Source organism: Camelus dromedarius, chromosome Y (genome assembly GCF_036321535.1).
Source record: "Camelus dromedarius isolate mCamDro1 chromosome Y, mCamDro1.pat, whole genome shotgun sequence".
NCBI classification, from domain to species: Eukaryota; Metazoa; Chordata; class Mammalia; order Artiodactyla; family Camelidae; genus Camelus; species Camelus dromedarius.
This window is the reverse complement of record NC_087473.1, coordinates 14,740,676-14,761,839: the sequence shown is the minus strand read 5'-3', so window position 1 is coordinate 14,761,839 and position 21,164 is coordinate 14,740,676. Positions and strand designations below refer to the sequence as shown.

The 21,164-nt window shown below is 47.9% G+C and overlaps 1 protein-coding gene across 9 annotated transcripts in view; it reads left to right on the top strand.

Moving 5' to 3' along the window:
• Nucleotides 1-21,164, top strand: part of LOC135320441 (F-box-like/WD repeat-containing protein TBL1X) — a 201,534-nt gene that overhangs the window by 55,344 nt on the left and 125,026 nt on the right. For all 9 annotated transcript variants that reach the window (XM_064483563.1, XM_064483561.1, XM_064483560.1 and 6 more), the window contains exon 2: nucleotides 19,846-19,919. The gene's annotated coding sequence lies outside the window, so the exon portion shown is untranslated. The remainder of the gene's footprint in view (nucleotides 1-19,845; nucleotides 19,920-21,164) is intronic.

Sequence of the window (21,164 nt, the reverse complement as noted above, 5' to 3'; positions counted from 1 at the left end):
GATGAGGCTGCTCTGGGGCCCAGACGGAGGCGCTCAGCCCAGCTGGAAAACTCATGATGGAATTTGAACTTCCCTCTGGAATAGGCCAGAGCCTCCCAGCGGCTTCAGTGCACATGAAGGGTCTGGGAAGGGCAAGACGTATCCTTCAAGGCAGCGTCCAGCATGGAGGTCCTGCCTTCCGTTGAGGTTATGGGTCTCGTACAGCTTCAAGGTATCAGCTGGGGTTCCCCTTGAGGGGAGAGCTTTACCCAAGGAGAAGAAGGTTCTAGGCACTCTTAAATGTCGCCTCCAGGAAGCCTTATCTAAGGAGCAGGCCACTGATGTTGGGTGAGAATGGAAAGTTCTTTGCAGACTTCACTAGGGTTTGAACTCATGTGTTTGAAAGGGTAATCCTCTGTTTTTAACAGCGGCCAAAATCCACATCCCTTCACCCACCTGCACGTACACCCTGGTGAAGACTGAGAGGCAAGTTTTTCACCCTGTTGCTCAAATATTGCCACCTGGTACCACCACTTAGTACCACACCTAGCCCCGCCACCTAGTACTACCAACTAGCACCGCCACCTAGCACTGCCACCTAGCACCGCCACCTAGTACTACCACCTAGCACTGCCACCTAGCACCGCCACCTAGCACTGCCACCTAGCACCGCCACCTAGCACTGCCACCTAGTACCACCACCTAGCACCGCCACTTAGCAACTGCCACCTGGTACCATCACCTAGCACCACCATCTGGCACCCCCACCCAGCATTCTGGGAAATGCATGCAGATGCTGTTGTGAATTATTTTGAAATATTCTGAGCTCCTATAGTTAAGTATTTGCTCAGTCAGGAGCATGAGAATTATGATTCTTGATCTCCCCTGGGATCTGTGAAGCTTTCTGGGGAGGTGTCCTAGCTGGAGAGCAGGGGATGCATGATGTCTTGAAATTCTGGCCCGGTTTTCACTCTGAGGCACCCAAGGTCACCTGAGTGATGCCTGGCCTTGCAGAGTCTGCAGAGGGGAGGCTGGTCATGCCTGCCTGGCTCATGGTGGGAGGGTCCAGAGAGACTCAGGAAGCTAGAAATACTTGTGTAATGATCCAGAAATGTCCAGCTCGACACATGCAAACTCAGTGCGTTTTTTTTTTTTTTTTAACGGGAGTAATTTGGACTTTTACTTCAGTATTAAGACTGAGGTATTTTGTTGAAGACAAATAGTAGCCACTGGAGCTGGCAGGGAGCAGAATAACTCACTTAAAGCCAAGGTTTAGTCCATCCTTTTCCTCCCACTCTATATTTTGAAAAATTTCAAACCCATGGAAGACTCAAAGAATACATTCATCAATTGGTAACACTTTGCCATTTTTTTTAACTGTTACATTCTTTATTCCCTTGCTCGATTATTTTTTTTTTCCTTTTTTCAGTTTTATTAGGTAGAATTATTACTCTCTTGAGCAGTAATTTTCTTTCCCTTTCTACCCCCACCCCATCTCTCTCTCTACCTCCTTCTATTCCCTCTTTCTTTCATGAACCTTTGGAGAATAAGGATATTTTTTAATATAAAAATCACTTACATGGTCCAGAAGTTTCCACTCTTCATAGGTGTCCTGAGAACTCCTATTTCCCTCCTCACCCTCCCGCACCATGTCCACTTCACCTCTTCAGTCTGTTTGCAAGGCCTCCTGCTGCTTTTCTTTGTCCCTGTTTGCATTTGTTTAAAGCCTCCTTTAAAGATCTATTTGTATATTTACATAAACAAAGCGTCCCCTTTCTAAGTAGGGTTTGTGACACATCATGATGGAAGCATGAAGACTGTGAATGTTGGTAAAGGCCCTCGGGTTCTCTCCGTGGTGGTCTTGGACTGTGTGCAGAACGAGGGTGTGTGGGGCGTTTGTCCTTGGAGACAAATTCTGTGCAAACTGCCAATAAAATTTACTTTGCTCTGTCAGATGTCTTCTCCAGGTGGGTGTACCTCTCGTAAAGTCAGTAGCTAACCTGCAGATGCATCCCATTTAAGTATCAAATGTTCTACTGTTTATTAAGCTTGGTTTGTAGGATTTTTAATGCTCTTTTGGAGTTAGGAGGGTTTCTCTGGTGACATGGTGTAAAGAAATAGAACTGGGTCCATTTGTGAACACCTGATGCGCACAACAATGTATGTGTAACTGGAGAGGTTATAAGACACCAGCGACCCTGAAAGGCACAGAGTTATGGTGGTAGGCGGTGTCATATATATAAAAAATCCCAAGACTTTCTCGTGCTTGAAGGTGTCAGTTGCCCCCGATACACGTTTCTTAGTACAGACAGCACAAAGAGAGTGTTCTGGGTTCAGAAAGCCCTTTGCCTCCCTGATGCCATAGTCTGGATTTCTCTTGCTTTTCTCTCTGGTCTTCGCCTGTTGCTGCCTGAGCGGCACCTGTCTCCTCCGCAGGTCCAGAGCTGGGCCTGTGGGGTCTGCCTGTGCCCCTCCTGGGCAGGGTCTCAAACTCAGCCCCCATGCTAAACACACCCACCACGTCTTGCTGGTCAGCCTTCCAGCTGAGAATGGGCTTGACGTTTTTAATTGACTGAGGTGGGGGAGGGGACATCGAAGAGGAATATTTCATGATACATGAAAACGATGTGAAATTCAAAATCAGTGTTCATAAAATTTCAAATTTTGTCCATGAAAGTTTGGGGGAAATTTGTTTTCTGTCTTGTTATATAACCTCACACCGCATTCTCAGTTTTGCCTTTTGGCTCACCAAGCTTGAAGTATTTCCTATCTGGCCCTTTCCAGAAAGAGTCTGTCGACCCCAGCTGTATGGAATTAGACCTTCCAAACAGATGTTGGGATTGTGCGTCCCAAGCGGTTATAAAAGCCGCCTGAATCCTAATGTTTTGTGACTAAAAGTAAGGGGAATGATTTGCTTCCTTGTGTACCAAGCAGACCTTCTTGCAGACAAGACTTTCATCATACTTTGGGCTCACTGTGCAGAATTCTTTTGGTGATGCCTTCACCTGCCAGGGGTTTCTGAGCATGGGGTGGGTGTGTGTTGGGGGGTTGGATGTGGCTTGGACACCCCACAGTCTGGATTTAGTCATGGGCAACAGTGAATTCCGTCTGGAACTTTGGAGAAAAAGAATACAGGGTCGGCTCCCCCCTGCTTAGGCCCTAAAAGCAGCGTGAAGCATGTGTGTGTTTCATTCAGCCTTCATTCTGGGGAAGAAAACCTGGAGGGACAGCGAGGACATATGAGAGAGCCTGCTGAGGATTCAGGACACAATGTGCGGGCGTGGCGCGTTCCCTCCGTGCCCACCTGGAGGGGTTGGTCTTAGAAATCACTCACAGCCCCTTCACGTCTGGTCACGGCTGTTTTCAAAAGGGGCCGTGGGCCTGGAATCCCAGAAATACTCCTCTCTGATCCTGCCCGAGGCCCTGTGCCGTCAGTTGACGGAGAAAGAGTCAGATAGACGAAAGCGTGAAAATTTTTATTGGACTTGTGGTTAAAAGGGGAAAATAAGAGCTTTGATGTAGACTCTATTTCCAGCGATCCGTTTGATTCTTTGTCCACATGTCAGGTGAAAATAAACAGTAATTTAAAGGTAATATTTACGTAACCCACAAAAATCTCGGTCAAATGAGGGAAAGATGGAATCTGGGTTAATGGAGGACCATTTCCCGCATTCTTTCCCTGATTGCAGGCTTCGGTGTAAAACTGATGAAAGAAGGCAATTTTGATTTTTGTTAGACTCTTCCAAAATCATCTCGTTAAAAAAATTTTTTTTTTTTTTTTGCATAGAAAAATGACTTGTACAGATTTCCTTTGTAAGAGCTTATTACATTTTGGTCATTTTAATGGAATGTGGATGAACAAAGTGTAATGCAGAATTTATTGCATTTTTAAGATCCCCCCCCAAAGAAAAATAATTCTGACTGTGATCATAATAATCTGAGAAAGTCAACTGTTCTGATTTTGAGGACCGTGTATGCTTTAAATAATCAGGACACAGTCATCCTGGGGACTTTTTAGTAGCTTAGAGCCGTGGTTCTCAACTGGGGGTGACCATGGCCCCCAGGGAACATCTGGCAATGTCTGGAGACATTTTTGGTTGTCACAAGTGGGGACTGAGAGGAATGTTCTCAGCTTCTAGTGGGTGGAGACCAGGGGTGCCACTAGCTATGCACACAGCAGCTCCCACCACCGAGGATGAGCTGGCTGCGATGTTAGCAGTGCCAAAGTCAAGAAACCCTGGACTGGAGCCTTTCTTCATGAATTTTTTTTTTAACATGAATGTTATGTGTGTATAGACACACATGCACACACATAAATACACACGCTTGCACAAACACACAGCACACAGGACATGTGCCATGGGACTGGGCCTTGATACCTATTTTTAAGTGAATACTCAACATGCTCCCAGGGGTTGTAATTTCCTGTGCGCTGCGGCATGTATCTCGGTGATGTTGGTGGCAGTGACATTAAGACCAAGGGGCCTGTTTTCTTCTGCTCAACGGTCCAGACTAGAGGTGATTTCTTATTTTCAAAATGTAGTTTACCACGTTCTGAGTTTTACTGTGGCAAATCTCAGCAAAATGTTCTTTTGTATGTGTAAGCTGGTTATGTTGCAGTGTTCTCCGTTACACCCTCCTAGTACAGAAGCAGAGGTGGAAAAAGGAGGGGGCCCTTACGTGGACGTGGAGTCACCAGCAATTCAGAGGAAGAGCTGTGTTGGCCTGTGATAGTTTTTGGAAATGCTTGTGCTCCGCATTGTTTGTGGAGAGGATATGGGATATTTCTCCATGTCTAGCTTTGACCGTGGAACTTGAGAAAAGAATGTGGATTGGTGGTGCCAGCGCTACATAAGCACATGCTCTGCCTGGTGCTCAGCTGGCTCCGGAGTCGTCGAGACAAGTACAGGCTCTCCCTCGTCGAACCTTAGCTCCTTGGGGGGGGGCGGGCGAGGTGCTGGTGGCCCCCATTGCCGGGGCAGAGCTGGAGTGAAGCTATGGGCATTGGCGCCCTGGGAAGGGCCTGCTGGCCGTGTGGATGCGAAGCCCTTAGCTGAGGGAGGAGGTGAGGTGTGCGGGGCCCCAAGTGGGCAGGGCCACGTCGGGCCAAGCCGGGCCCAGCTTGCCCAGGGGTCCCTGATGGGGCCTTCGTTTGGGGCTGTAAATCTTGTGGTTGCATTTCTCTTGGCTTCGAGGTCATGCATTTCTGGTTTGGGTGTTTTGGGAAAAGGGGTAGGAAGCATTTGGGGCCTTGGCTGACCCCACAGTCTTTGAGGACAGGAGCACACCTGGCCATGATGTGCAGTGGAAGGGGCCGTGGGCTTGGGCTCTGTGATGAGGAGAATCATCCAGCCTCGGTCTGTTTATCTGTGATTTGGGCATAATGGTCCACGTGCAGATTAAATGAGGTGACTGACAGCTCAGAAAGCATTTGTGTGCCGTCTGGGGTCCCACTCCTGTAAGTGGGAGCAGCCGGCCCCGCGCCCCGCTTCTGCTCTTGATATACCGCTCTGGCCTGAGCGCCTGCATTGACAGCTGGAGCCCAGGCCTGCCTCCCTGCTCCCTTGGCCACAATCCTCTGTAATTACTAGGGGCCGAGGGGCAGCACCGTGAGCACAAAGTACCGAACCAGGCAGAATCGCCGGGATTTACTTAAAGCAAAGAAAGACGGCTGCTCCTGCGGGCCAGCGCCGTGAATGTGAGCGCCGCTGTCAGTCACTGCTCCCGCCACCACCGCCCTGCTCTGTGTTGTGTTCACACTCCAGACTCTTCTCGTTTCTCATGTTGGTCCTGATCTGCGTGGTAGGCAGAGGAATGGCCCTGGAAGGACATCTCAGATCCGATTCTGGAGCCTGTGAATGTGATGTCTCATGGCAGAAGGGACTTGGCGGGTGTGATTCTGGAAACTTGGGATGGGGAAGTTGTCTTGAGCCCAGTGTCACCACAGAGCTGCGTCTGAGTGGAAGCAACAAGGAGGCGGTGGGTCAGGCTCAGAGAGAAGGTGTGTCCAGCAAAGCAGAGGTCAGAGCGGTGCGCGCCCGCGGACCAAGGAGGGTGGGCGGCCTGGAGGAGCTGGACTGGGTCAGGACCAGAATCTCCCTGGAGCCTCCAGCAGGAGCACAGCCCTGTGACCTGGGGCGGACACCTGACCTCCAGAACTGTCCCAGAGCCAGGCTGTGTTGCTTAGAGCAGCTGAGCCTGTGGTCATTTGTTACAGCGCCGTTGGGAACAAAGACACGGGATACGTTCAGCGCTGCTGGGGAGGGGCTCCGGCTGCCAGGTCCGGTGAGTCAGGCCCAGGGCCTGGCTCCTTCCTCCAGCAGGGAGAATGGGGCACGGCCTGGCTGCATTTGTTTGCTGTTTTTGTATCCTAATTCTGCTCCTGTGACACGTGCTGCTAAGATTGACCCAATTGGACCGTGTTCTTTTGCAAAATTCTGTTTATAATGATAGTTCAATCCGAACTGGGCGAGTGTTTTCACAGGTATGAGAGGACGCGAAAGCGCTTGTGTTCTGCCCATCTTCTCAGCAGTGCTGAACTCCACACCGCCTGGAAAAAGCCCTGCAACAGCTGTATTAGCTACTGGGCAGTTTGGAAAAGTATCTTTCACCGTCATTCTCAAAGCTTTTGTCATGTCTGACAACAGAAAATGGAATTTCTTAATCCACTTACGTTGAATTTAAAACCCACTTAAACCGGGGGCTTCAGGTGTTAGGATTCTTGAGTCCTAATGAGCAGATAGTCTATTGAGTTGTGTCTGCTGGCTTCTGCTGTGACTGTAACAAGAAATGTTGTAGGATTTCAGTCTTCGTCTCAAACCAGCTGAAAATCATGTTATGTGTAAATGTGACTTTTTATTCAAGAAAACTTACTGTTCAGGTATAATTTGAATGAGAAAGCCTATCTACAGGCCTCCTACCAACTTAAATTATGCAATTACGTGTTTGACATTAGAGGCAGTATACCTGTTTAAATCCTTTGTATCCAGGCAAATGAAGCGTTTTTTGTTTTTTTTTTTAAGTTGGAAGTTGTCTCCATTTTTCTGATTGTATGGAAGCAATGTAACTATATATTTTGTTGAACACTTATGCGTACATACATAGGAAAATCTTTGCTTTAAGGATATCAGAGAGGTTCTTTTAAAAAAACAGCTTTACTAAGCCATAGTTGACATACAAAAATCCACCTGTTTAAAATGAACAATTCAATGATTTTTCGTAAATTTACAGAGCTGTGTAGACATTACCAAAGTACAATTTTAGAACATTTACCACCTAAAAAGAATCCCTCTGCCCATTGGCAGTATTTCCGTCCACGTGAAGCGCCCAGCAACCATTAATCTCTTTTGTGTCTCTATGGATTTGCTTGTTCTGGACATTTCAAGTAAACGGAATCGTACAGTATGTGTCTTTGGTGTGTGGCCTCTCTCACATTGTGTAACGCTTTAAGAGTTCATCCATGTTGTGGCCTGAATCAGTGCTTCACTCTTTCTTCCTGCTGAGTGATACTCCATTGTTACGAATATACCATGTTTTGCTTATCCGTCCCCTAGCTGATGGGCATGTGGGCTGTTTCTACTTTTTAGCTGTTATGAATAAACTACTGTAAATGTTAGTGTACAAGTTTTTGTGTGGACATAAGTTCTCAGTTCTCTTGGGTGTATTTCCTCCAAGGGGAATTGCTGGGCCATATGGTGGCTGTGCTTCCCGAGGACCCGCCAGACTGTTTTCCAGAGTGCCTGTGCCATTTTATGTTCCTCCCCACAGCGTGTGAGCATTCCAGTTTCTCCACATCCTCACCAGCACTTGTCATCATCTCTCATAGAACTTTCTGAATCTTGGTAATAACACCTAGAGTGTTGCTTGTTGAGTAGGAAGTTAGGGGTTTGACCACCTGCTTTGGAGACCATGAGCTCCTTGAAGAAAGGGGCTGGGCCAGCTTTCTGTGTCTGCAGTATCATGAGTGTCAGGCCAGCTTTTATGTCTCTGCGTATCAAGAGCATCTTTTAAAGCCTGGTCTGAGCAGATGGGGGAATAAAGGAATGAATGAGCGATGCCCAGCAGAGAAAGGACCCGTGGGCAGTGAGGTTCCTGGGGCTTGCGGGGACTCAGGGCTCAGGCACAAGGGTGAGTCTTGGTTCTGTGTCGTTTATACCCTGGAGGCTTTATCCTCAGGACCTAAGTTCCCAGATTGAGCACCACCCTTTCCCAACCCTTTATTCTTCATCCTCTGTTCCTGAAGCTCCTGCTCAGAGACTCAGCTGCGTTCTTGAGGGCCAGGCTGGGGTGTGAAGCATTGGGAGCCAGAGTGCAGGTTTTCAGAACGGAAGTCCTCGTGGAGGGACCAGATCGCATGACCCTGTGGCACTGGAGGAACCACAGGGGAGTGGGAGCAGGACGCTGAGGAGAGTGAGGCCCTTGGAGTGACAGGATTCAGGGGGCGCTCACTCTCGGGCTCTCCCCTTGCACCCCCTCATCCCGCCCTGGGTGACAGGTGTCCTGCTGCTTCGTTCTGCCAGGCTACCGGGATCGGTTCTGCAGCTCCTTGTCTGAGGTGCTGTGCAAACCGCAGGCGGATTGCTCTGTGAGCTCCCTGACGCCCAGAATTCTCTCTTAAAGGGATTGTGAGATGTCGACAGTCACAGGGCAGAGGGCAGAGTGCTGCGGTGTGACTAGCACAGCAGGAGCTCCACAGAGAGCAGGGGTATATGCTTCCATGGCCGCTGTCAGTGTGACAAGGACCGCAAACAGAGGGGCTCAAAACATCACACGTTTCTCATCCCCCAGTTCTAGAGGTCACAAGTCCAAAACGGGTCTCCCTGGATGAAAACTGAGGTGTCTGCAGGGACACCTTCTTTTCTGGAGGCTCTTGGGAAAATCTTTTTTTTTTTTTTTTGTTTCATTTTTTGTTTTTTCCAGTTACCTTTTCCCTCTCCTAGAGTCTGCCTGTGTCCCTTGGCTCCTGGCTCTTCCTCCTTCTTGAAAGCCAGCCACAGTTGAGTCTTTCTCAGTCACTTTGCTGACACCGCCTCTCCTGAAACCCTCTTCTCCATTGGACAGACCCCCCGATTACTCTGGGCCGCCATGTAATGCAGGGTGATGTCTTTCTTTAAGGTTGAATTAGCCCCCCGAGGTCCGACTGCACACTCCGTGCCATGGGGCGACCGCAGTCACAGGCTCTGGGGTTAGGAGGGCCTCAGCTTGGGTGACAGGGGCCTGATTCTGCTGCACAGATGGTGCTGGTTACGGTATTGTAATCGTTTATTCCTGAAATGCTGTTGGCCCCCGCCGCCTGCTTTCCTGGCTGTGCAGGAACCAGCACTTCAGCAGGAACAGCGAGGAGCTGGGTTTGTTTTCCCGAGCAGTCGTGTCATCTGTTACATATTTCTGAGGGACAACGTGGGATCAGACCTCTGCTTTAGGAAGATTCATGCAGTTTTGTGGATTTTCAGGGGGAAAGTTGAGGCAGAGGGAAACCGTATGCAACCTCAAGAGGCACCATGTAGGTGGGTGGCACTGGCGTGGAGAGGTCATGTAGGGACACTGTGGGCTTGAAGTGACTAGTCTTGGTGCCTGATGGATGGATGGGAAGGGGTCGGGAAGGGCAAGGAATGAGTCCAAATGGGAGCAGCGAAGCCTTGAGCCTGGGAGTGAAGGGTAATGATGGGTGAGCCAGAGGAAATAGTGAAGAGACTGGAGGAGATGGATGTTTACCTTTGAAATAGTGTCCTTTGGGGGCTGGACATGGAGATACGAAGCAGGCGGAGGAAAGGGAAAAAATGCCTTGGAAAGAGCTTCAGCGTTTTGGGCAAGAGGGCCACCACGTTGGATGACGTTCCATGGGAACGGAGCTAGAGAAGGGAATTCAGGGGCGGGATGTTGGGGAAATGCCTGTGTCTCATGCATCGAGGATGAAGGGGAACCAGGGAAAGGATCTGAGAAAGGGGGTAGTTCGACACAGGAAAAGAATGAAAATTCCTAAATTCATTCACTGCGTGTTGACGAGCGGCTCCACTCAACCAGGCACGGGGGCACTAAAAGCCCACGCAGCTCCTGCCCACGTGGAGTGTGTGGTCCAGCTCGACAGCTCTGGACCCGCTCCCGTGGTTGAGGGAGGCCACGGCACAAGCCGGGGAGCAGGGGGCTGGAGGCACAGCCGTGCCAGATGCCCTGACGACTGGGAAGGATGAGGCTTGGTCATCCCGTTTGTTGACTGTGTGGAAGGAACTGATTATTTCATGACAGCAGAGGGAGGACGCTTCCTTTGACAATTCACATGGTTCTAACCAAGGGCCATCACCCTCACTGCGCTGCGTTGGGGTCTGCAGGTTTAGTTAACTCACTCTCTGTGCAGAAACCTTCGCCTGGGACCTTGGCATTCCTAGTTTGTTGTTCTGGAACCTCTGGGTTGATGATTTGTCTCTGATACCTACAGTAGCCATGTAATTTCTTGTCCAAATTGGGACACTTTAGAGAGAGAAAGGCAGCACTGCTCATAATGACCTGGAGACAGTGGGGATCAACCAGGATTGTCTCAAGTGAGAAGACAGGTGAATGTGTTACTGTTCTGAAATAAAGGTAACATTTAGCTCATGATGTTTTTCCTGAAATTCTCAACTCAAACTTGTGGGAAAGTTTTAATGCCAGGTATTTTGTGTTTATTTCTGAGGAAGCCTGGAAATGTGTCTGTACACACAGCAGGCACTGTTCCCGTGTTGTGTGCTGCTCTCATGCAAACCTCTGCAGACCCTGTTGTGATGAACAGAAACAAGAAATGTCAGAGGCATCATTGACTTTAGTGCCGTTACCTAGTCTTGCCATTGGGAACCTTTCCCTTAAATATTAGGCAGTAAAGTACTGCTAGTGTAGGTGGTCCGCAGAAGTTTTTGACAGTTAAAAAATGGTTCTCCCTGCTTTACTGAGGCATCATTTGCAAGAGCAAGGAATTGAATGCCATGGTGAAAGATCGAAGTATAATCTAGCCCAGTGGGTTACTAGGCAACCACTAAAAGCAATATTGCAGAAGTGGTGTATTTATTGGCACCAAAATGTGTTTACGATATAGTGTAATATGTTTCTGTGACCCCAAGAGACCCACAGCCCAGTTGGGACTTGGAGCACTGCTGAGACACATCCTTGGAGTAAACCAGGCTGTCGGGAGATCTGCATGCTGCTAACATATCGTTAATCCACTCATGAATTTGATTTATGTAGCTGTCCCTTGGTGCTGTACACTTACCTAACATTGAGGGCTATTTCAAGAAGCGGCCCGGTGAAAATCTCTCCGATAGCATTTACGGAGGCTGGAGTTGTCCCGAGTGCACTGTTCGTGCTCTGGGATCCGTGGGAGACGTTCCTCCCCTGTGTCAAACCCTAGAAACTGTGTTTTTGATACTTGTATGTTCTTCAGTTTTTGGATACTGTAAATCAGGCATACAATCATACATGTTTCTTTGAATAGATGTCTAGGAAACTCAGAATCTGATTTATGTAGTTCCCTTCCAACTGAAGTAAAGTTTTATGTGATGGCGAACTTTGAGTACTGTCCTCACCTTTCAGCTTTATCTCATTTTTTGTGCCATTGTCTTCTGTTTGCCCTGATTTTCACAGTTAATTATTTTATTTTTGCTACTGTGTGTGTGTGTGGGGGACCTCCCCTCAAATCTTTTTCTTCTTTTCTTTTCCCAGGTGGGAAATTATGAAGTATTTTTGTGAATAAGAGAGCACTGTGGCTTCTGGGAAGTTGCTGGCCTTCAGTGGCTTTTGAATTCTGATGCACTAGCGGCATCTTCTTTTAATCTGGCAGCTTCCTGTTGAAGTCTGTCCATACAAAGTGTATGTCTAAATTTAGTATGACGAGGGCTATCAAAAGCAGCTGGTGAGCAGACCCTCACCAAAGTTGAGCTTTCTAGGCCTTGCAAACCTGAAAATTAAAAGATCTTTTAAACCAATTTATGAAAGAAAGATTCATGCGAGTTAACAAAGGTCCTGAATCATTTAATTTTACTGGGAAAAAAAAACATTAAAAAAATTCTTGTCCTTAAAGATGCATTGAATGAAGCGGAAATTCTTTTTCTGTCTCCATCAGGGTGTTGGAGCCATTTCCTCTAAACTTCATTGAAAACTGGCTCTCAGAGCCTTCCGTATGTTTCATAACTTTAGTTGAAAAGGAGGAAGTGAAACCGAGGTCTAAGGTTTTACAAGTCGCTCCTAAACAAGAATAAAGAATTAGTGCAGGAAGATTAGCTGTTCCTCAGTATATGAGAAGGAAAGATCTGGAGTGACTTTTCTGGATCAGTGCAGGGCCTCGGCTGTTCCGTTAATAACAGCCAGGAGTAACAGCCTCTGAGTAACAGCTTTGCTGTGTGTCTGACCCACAAGGTCGCTCTTCCTCCCGCCTGCCATGTAAAGTAGGCGTCCTCATCGCGTCTTTACTGGAGAGGCACCCACAAGGCTCACGGGTTCTTGTCTGGGACCACACGTGCGCCTGGTGACGAGGCTGCCAGCTGATTCCAGATCGTGTGGACTACATCCGATGCCTGCGTGGTGTTCACAGTGTGCCAGGGAGGGCTCTCTGCCCTGTCCGCATATGCGCGGTGGTGTCCACCCCTTGTGTCGTTGTGAGGATTCTGTTAGTTATCTGTCCCCTTTGTACAGATGAGGACCTGGGGGCCCGAGGAAGCCTGGCCCAAGGGGAGGATTGTCGCAGCCCTTCTGGCCCCAGTATCTGTGCTCTTAGTCACCAGGCCGACTGCATCCCAGGTAGGATAACAGAACGTGTCCACATCACCACCAGCAGAGGCTCTGATGACAAGGGCTGTCTCCGTTCTCACTTTCATTGTGGCACCAGAGGGGTGGGCCTGGAGGGGGTGCCCCGGCAGCCAGGCGTGGGTTCCACAGGGAGCTTGCAGAGAGGGCAGGACGGACAGGTCACGTGGAGATGCTACCGGCGACGCAGTTCTCGGGCTCCGACGCCTGGGTTCTCTCAAAGGCGCGAGGCTGGGGAATGTGAAACCGGTTGGGGGAGCTTGTTAACTGTGCGGGCAGGACAGTTTGGGTGGAGGGGTGTTGGACCACTCAGAGTCCGTGGTGGTCTCGAGGCAGATGTGGATGGATTGGAGAGGCACTGAAAGCTGAGCTGCCGGGCCTTGGTAGTGATGAGTTTGAGAGTGTCGGGTGTTTTTGTTTTCGTTTTTAACTTTAATTTTTATTTAGGACAGCTTTCTGATGTCCTACATATGGAGGTGACACTTGGAGAAGCACTTGGGTTTGTGAACAGGACTGTGTGTATGTGTGTGCGCCCGTGTGTGTGTTAATACTCGTTGAATTAGCTCATCATTGACATTGGTGTCCTAGATTTTGAGGCCTTCATGTAAGCAGAGTTGAATTTAATTGTTTTTCTAAAGGGCTTTGCTTGCTGTGTTGTTAAAGGAAATTGAAGACGCTACAATTGGCCTTTCCAGGTCAGGGGGGAATAGGATGTGTTTGGAAATCGTAGAAACTAAAACACGCACACCAGGACCATATGGTGTTCAGAGCCTTCTGTCATAATTTCAGTGAATAAATAATGTGCTTGACAGTCAAACCTAAAAGTGTGCTGAATGCTGATTGCAGACTTGGAGATGGCGCTTTGGGAGATGAGGAAGAGATTAATCAGGATTCTTTCATACCTCCTGATGCCCTCACGTGTCATCTCTTAACCGGAACCTGTGTCATGTGAAGATTATCTTTATCATTTGGTGTCGTATCTGTGGGGAGAAATTCAGATCACTATTGATGGACAATTTGCTGAATCAGAAAGAGCATGTTCTCCTAATAGTTTATCATCTTTAAATGTTGTGATTCTTTTTCTCTAACCAAATAAAATTTCATGCCACTAAATAAAATTTAATGCTTGGAAACCAATATTGTGTGACCAGTAGCTTATTAAAATTTGCCATGGGCTTGTTTTTTCCTGTTGACATTAGCTCTGGGTGGATTATATAACTATAAGCCCAGTTGGGTCATATTACTCCCCTATCTCGTACCAGATTTCCGTGTGACAGGTCCTGGCTTGTCTTTACGTGGAATTTATTTGGCGTATCATGGTGTGAGTTGAGAGTGCTTTCCATTTGTCGTGTGTGACGTATGGTTGACTGCGGGCGTGGGCTGGTGGGTGGGTGGTACAGGTGTGCAGACGCGTGCACTCAGACGGTAATACGCATTCACAGTATTGATTTTGGCAGTTCTGAAAGCATGAAATACTTATTGGCGTCATAATACATGAAGGAAGAAACAAGTTTTATAATGTCTTGGTTAGTGTCTCTTTTTCTCCTTATTTGAGTAACTCATACTTTTACACTGAACTTGTAAAACCTACAAGCATAATAAAATGTCATTTTACAGGAACGAATGGATATTAAATGACTTATCCGAAGAGAAGATGAAAAAAATATGTTTCCCCATTGAGCGTTAAAAATGAATGATGTTTCCAGCATATTTATTTCCCTATACCTACAGTGCGGGTAGGTTTATTTTTCTTAAAAGTTGAAAAAGGAATAGTGACTTCCTTTCCGTTGCGATCTGCTCTTTGTTAGAGACGCACACCTGCGACAGGCCGGCTGTCCTCCGCCCTGAGCTTCAATGAAGGTGGCTCCGACGAAGCGGCAGGCTGGTCGCCTTTTTGGTGGGTGCACAGCACTTGTGCGCTTTGGTTCTGTTCTGTTTTCTGTCTTGGTGATTGTTCATAGAGTGTCTGGATAATACTTGTGCTGTTTGTGACATTTGTTGAGTGAGTAAACGAATGAACGAATGCACAGAGAAGGCCCTGGGGTGCTGTTTCTGTCCCCTGAAGCGCCTGCTGTGTAGAAGTAGTGCTTCCTACCCGAGCGCGTGGGAGGAACCATGTCCTTCACCCCCGTGTGGTGGGCTGAGCGCTCTCTGACTGCAGTTGCGGGGTGGCATTCAGAGAAGTTTCCATCAGCAGCTTACCAGTTATCTGTCCTTGTGTCTCGTAATTTTTAATGATACAAGTACAAAACGGATTCCTGTTTGGGAAGGTACCTTCCTTTCTCCCCTCAGATGAAAGAGGGACATCAGTTGCCCTCTTTACGCACTAGGTGTGATAAAATCTGTTCTTAGGTGCAAAGGGATGCTTCTGCTTGTGTGATATCATTCTAAAAGGTCCTCAAGTTCTTATGAGGAAGGAGGCCGTAAGGAATTACATCATAGAAATTCTTACTGGAAATAGTAACGGCGGGGATTTAGACCTTGGTCTCAATTTTTTCTTCTAAACTTGTGTTCAGTATCATGTTAGAGTTGTGCTAAAGGTACTGATTTTCCTTTGTTGTCTTTTTTTCCTGTTTGTCATAGTCTTCAGATTTGTGCTGTCTCATGGGAGCCACTGGCCACATATGACTATTTAAACTTTAATTAAAATTAAATAAAATTTAAAAGTCAGCTCCTCAGTTGTACTAGCCACATTTCAAGTGCTGAGTTGTCACATGTGACTGAGTGGATAACTTACTGGACAGTGAGGATACAGGGCAGAAAGTTCTATCAGATAGATGAGATATGGTTATTCAGATCTTTGCCTAATAATTATTCCAAGAAAGACAGGGGAAAAAAATCTCGAATCTGAAGAAGAGAGAAATTTCCAGACTAGAATAAAAATTAAGCCCATCAAAAAAAATTACTACATAAAGAAGGCTCATCATTATGCCATTTTAGAAAATTATGAATAAAGGCAGTATCTAAGCACTTTCTGGATTGAAAAGAATCATATGAAGGATCTGGAATCAGAATGACATCATTTTTCTTAAGTTGGAACACAGACTGAGGTTTGAATTCTGGCAAATTTATTTTCAGTCAGAATTTGAAGTCATTCCCTCACTAGTTGTTCATTAAGAATCGCATAAAGATGTTTGTACATGTTCAGGATGTTGGTAGAATTCAGCTTTCATACATCACTTCTCAGGAAGCTACTAGGGAATATGTCCCATCAAAACGAGAGACTAAACCAAGAAAGGGGAGATTTGGGGTCCTGGAAACAGAAAGAAGCAGAAGGAATTCTGAAGATGCTGGTGTGGTCTCGGGGCATCTGCTCAGTAGCAAACTTAACTCTGACAGGCACACACAAGAGACCAGAAGTTTCCAAAGGAAAGTCTGGTGTGTGTATATATCTGAGAGTTGGGGGATGGGGTATGATGTACATTGGAGCTGACAGATTATTGGAGTGAAAAATTAAATTGAAAGATTGTGGAGTGTTGGAAGAATTACCAAAGAAAACAAGAACAGAGGCGACTAATAATCCCAGGAAAATTTAAGAGTTGCATAAGAAAGGAATCATAATCACACTGTACTGCTTGCTCAGCGGTGCCCATTCCATTGACAAAATAAAATGTGTAGAGTTTAGGTTTAACCAAAAAATGTGATGCTGTTGGGGAAATGTGGGAGGGTAAGCACAGAATCAGTGATGGGGATTTAAACAACCAAAAATCCTTGTTCATATGTGAGAAAATCAAGTAATATCTGAAGTTCATAGGATATATTATAAGCTGCTTATTTAAGAACATGGAAGTTTATACCAGAGAGCACCGTCAGTAAGAAAAATTGTTCTAAGACTTGAGAGTGGTTGCTTTGGGAAGTAGAATGGGGGCTAAATGGTGCTAGAAAGCTTGCAATTAAATAGAGGAGTCTTTTGCTTCACCTGTGTATGTGTATTACTTTGGAAAGAATAAAAATTGTTTAGAAAATCAAAGTATATGCCTTCTATAAAATTATAGAAATTTTAGTATGGTTCTAATTAGGGGTTCTCAACCTAGGGGATACTGACACTTGAGCCAGATAGTTCTTCGTGAAGCGTGCCTGTGCTGTGTGCTTGGGCAATTTAGCTGCATCCCTGGCCTCACTAGATGCCAGTGGCATTCTTCCCTGACTCCCGACAACTTGAAGTGTTTCTGGACATTGCCTGGCATCCCAGGGGGTGGGGAGGTGGGGCAGAATCAGTCGCATTTGAGAACCACTGATTTAAAGGATTTAAAATCTGATATTTAGTGAGTCGTCTCAATATATAAAAATGCGGGGCAGCATTGGTAGTGCAGGAAACAGCAGCTTTGTCGCACAGAACCTGAGCCCCTTACGGAACCAGCCAAGTGGCTGGGGGCGCTGGGGCGCTCTGACACCCCGGTCCTCATGCTGCAATGTGTCTTAGCCTCGGCTCTTCACCCGGTTAATTCGGGGCTCACTAAAAAAAGAAAAGGCCTCAGGAGGAAACCGTAGCTCCTCTGTCACACTCAGTGACTTCAGAAAACATATTTTAGATTTTTCACATTATTTTCATGATGGTACAACTTGGATTTTTCCAGAGCGGAAATACTAATCATTATGGCAACTTGGAAAAAAATTGCACTCTTTGGATCTATTTCTGTGCTCTGTTGGCTGCAGGACAGAGATACATCCCTCCTTCCTCCCTGCCTCCCTCCTTTCCTCCCTTCCCCAGCAACTCTTTTGCAAGTTCTTGGTTCAGTTACTTGCAAGGTGTCTTCTCTTAGAATTTACAAAAGGAAGTCAACAGGAAAATGGTTCCTCAGATTTTTTTTGATGTGGATGAAACCTCATAAATAATTTAATACCCTCATTTCACAGCTGAGGAATCTCTGGTCCAGAGAGAGTTTCGTGTAATTAATTAGGAGCAAAGTGAGGCCTGTAACTCTGCTCTTCTTTTTTTTTTTAAAAAAACGTTTTCATTTTTTTAAAACACACCATATGTGCACAGTGATGCTGTGGAAGGGAGACGGGCAGTGGGGCGGCTCAGGCCCCTGGCATAGTCTGCCAGCACTGTCATAGCGTTAAGGGTTCCGAGCATCATCTATGGTTGTGGGGTGGGTGGGGGCACTTCCTTGTAAGTGTAGAGAAAATGAAGAAAAAAAAAAAGGCAGCAAGTGTGTCTATTATCTTTTCATTAGGTGCTCCTTAACCCCACTTCCTGATGGTACCCTTCCTGAGGGGAGAGGTCTAGTGGACGCAGGAGTGGGTCAGACAGGGAAGCCCCTTGGCTCCCACCTTCTGTCGTCCTGGTGGCCTTGGAACCGGTGTGCACCACCCTCACATGGTGACTGAGAGTGAAGTTGGTCCCTACTGGTCAGGCAGCCCCTTCGTCTTCCCTGAGCAGCCTTCCAGTCCTCTGCTGTCAGCCCTCCCTTCCCAAGCACCATGAACGGGTACCCCACCATTTTTGGAAACCTCTGTGCCCTTCTCTTGCTCCCGTTCATTGCCTCTGGCACCCCTCGAGCTGCAGCCCCTTTCTCTTCCTCCTCACCTGCCTTCATGCGCCAGCAGGAGTGCCGCCTCCTCTGTGAAGCCTGTCTAGATTTCTTCCAGGCATCGAACATGTGCAGAGAAGATGGCGTGCGTGATTACTTGTCCTATCAGTATCGGCTGGTCCCCCTTGTCACCCATCTCAGCAGCAGCTATTTGCTGATCTTTCCTGACTTCCGAGAGACGGGCTGTCAGTAGGTGCCAGGGACACCACCCCGTTCTGGATTCCCTCCTGCCTCCCTGCCCTTCCCCCCTGTGTCTCACCAGCTCCTTCTCCCCAGGGCTCCATCCTCAGCTCACAGTCCTGAGACCATTGGGTCTCAGCGGGGCAAGTGTGCCGTCCAGGGGACACTGGGCAACATCTGGTGTCAATTTTGGTTGTCACCTTGGGTGGAAGACGGGGATTGCTCCTGGCACCTAGTGAGAATACCCAGGATGCTGTTCAAAATCCTGCAGTGCACAAGGCAGCCCCACCACAGCGAACGGTTTGATCCAAAGCACCGGCAGTCCCAGGGATGAGAAACCCGGCTTTCGGCACTTGCATCCCGGTGCAAAGCTTCAAAGGTCTCGGTTACAGGAGGCCTCCGCTCCCACTTGCTCAGACCCGTGTTTAACTACCTAGTTAACGGTTGGCTTGGAGAGCCACCGGGCATTTCAGAGTGAAGGCCGTACAGAAGTCTGGATTTGTCCTCGGCCCAGCCTTCCTGCATCTTGGGCACTGGCACCACCTTCCGAATGTTGCTCAGGCTCTGAACCTGGATGTTGTCCTTGCTACTTCTGTCCCCTCACCTGCCGACATCCGCTCTACCCCGGAGCCCTCCAGACCACACCTCCAGCACACCTGAGACCTCGTCGTGTCTCCCCATTGCACCTCGCCTTCCCGCCAGCACTGCGCGGGCCCCTTGCATCTCTCTACTAAGCAAGAGCTTCTTTGCATTTTGTTCTAGGCACGATGGGGGCCTCTGAAGGGTTCTTAAGTAGAAGCATGTTCAGATTTTATTTTCTCCTTCAGTCTGGTGCTGAGTGAAGAAAGATGAAGAATGGATCAGACCCCTTTCCGAGGGCAGCAGAGTCCTCCATGACCGGGTCCTCCTGTCTCTCACTTTTGCAGCCTGGCCCACTGGCCTTCCTCCCTGTCACCGAGATCCTTCTCACCACAGGACGTTTGCACTTGCTGGCCACTTGCTTTTGGCCCCATTCGAGCACTTCCCCTCAAAGAGCTGTGTTTTCACCTAGCATGTTAGGAAGATAGAGAAAAATGAGCCCATCCTGAGAACTGAGCAGCTGATTGATTCAGTTGTTGGAATCCCCTGGTGTGATGGTGATTGGTGCTGAGATAGTGAGTCTTGAACAGATCTCTGTGAACAACCTCGCTGTATGCTTTACATGGACTTGGAAGCCTGAGAGTCAGTGACGAAGTTTGTCTACCCTCTGACAGCATTACTATTTCAGCTTCACGAGAGCCCCCGAATTCAGAAATCCGCCTGCTTCTGGAACAGTCGAGAATGTGCTTTGAGATATATTCGGTGACATTTCTTGCCTTACTTTGGGTATTTTTTTCATTGACAGGTAACTGAAGACAGAAGACAGGTCTAAAAATAAACCCCAGAAGGAAGAAGGGATTTGCCTGCATTTGACTCTGAGTAAGTGAAATTGTAAAATGTATTTCTTATTCCATAACGAGTATCTTGTCAGCCTCTCCGTATTTTCTGCGCTTAAAAATGAACCATTTTTGTGTTAGGTTTACGTGCCAGAAACAGTGATTTCTCAAGATTCCTTGTAACAGGTGATTTGCTAACAGAAGAATGCTGTATATCTGCTTCAGCACTTCATAACAAACTCCTTTTTTATTTAGCTTCCGGAAGTCAGAAGTTTGAGGGAAGAGAAACGGAGGTGGTTATTAAAACGTGTGCTTTTGAGAGAAGCTCCGTTTCTGCTGTTCTTTCCCACGTCCCTGTCAGGTCCTTCTGACTCAGACGCCTGCCTGGTTCCTGACAAACAGAGGTTTCCGACTCTTGCGCGGATTACAGGTGTTGGCTGTGCCCCGCAGAATGTGTCTGGAGAGGACAGGCGGTGTGTCACTGCTTGTGGGCCAGCAGAGTTTTCAGTGCAGGCCTGTCTGGCACCCCAGTGAGGCAGCCCGGCCTGTGTGTTGGCCAAGGGGAGGCATTTTCCTTCCGACTGGGCCCCAAGTGGACTCCTGTCGGCAGAGAGAAGGCCGGGCCCCCTGGGGTCTGGAGCTGCCGTCTTGACTGCCGTGTTTCACCCTGTTTACGATGAGGCCTGGTTTGTACCGCAGCTCAGACCAGTTTGTGTGGAAACTCTTCCATTTCTGGGATGACCACGCATGGTGGAGTGTACTGAGATGTGTGAGATGCGTCTTGCTGTTTAGGGTGCGGCATTCCTGCCGGAGTGGATGGCTGTCCCGTAGGTATGCAGACTCCCCTGCTGCGGGGGTCCTGGGGCCGCCCGTGCTGGAGCAGCTGAGGGAGGCTGGTTTGGGTCTGGTGATGCATGGCATTTTGAGACCTACTGGAGGAGTGCATTCTAGATGGGCCACTCTGAGGGCAAAGGTGAGGAACCAGGAATAAGAAAGCTTTCTGTCTTTAGGGAAAAGTTGATAAGCTACCTGGTGGAATGCTGGGGAGTGCTGCGGGGAGGGTGCAGAGAAGGCGTAAGGAAAAGACAGGGAATTTGAACCGGACCTGTCTACGCAGTGCCCACGGGAGACCCGCTCTGATCCTCTTAGCGTCAGTGCTGCCATCTTCGTCTGCCTGGACGCACCTGACGGACACTCCCCACCAGGGTCGTTTGAAAGAGCACCAAGGATGACTCTTAGAACCAGCCCGCACAGTGAAGAGAAAACAGTAAATTATGGCAAAACACTC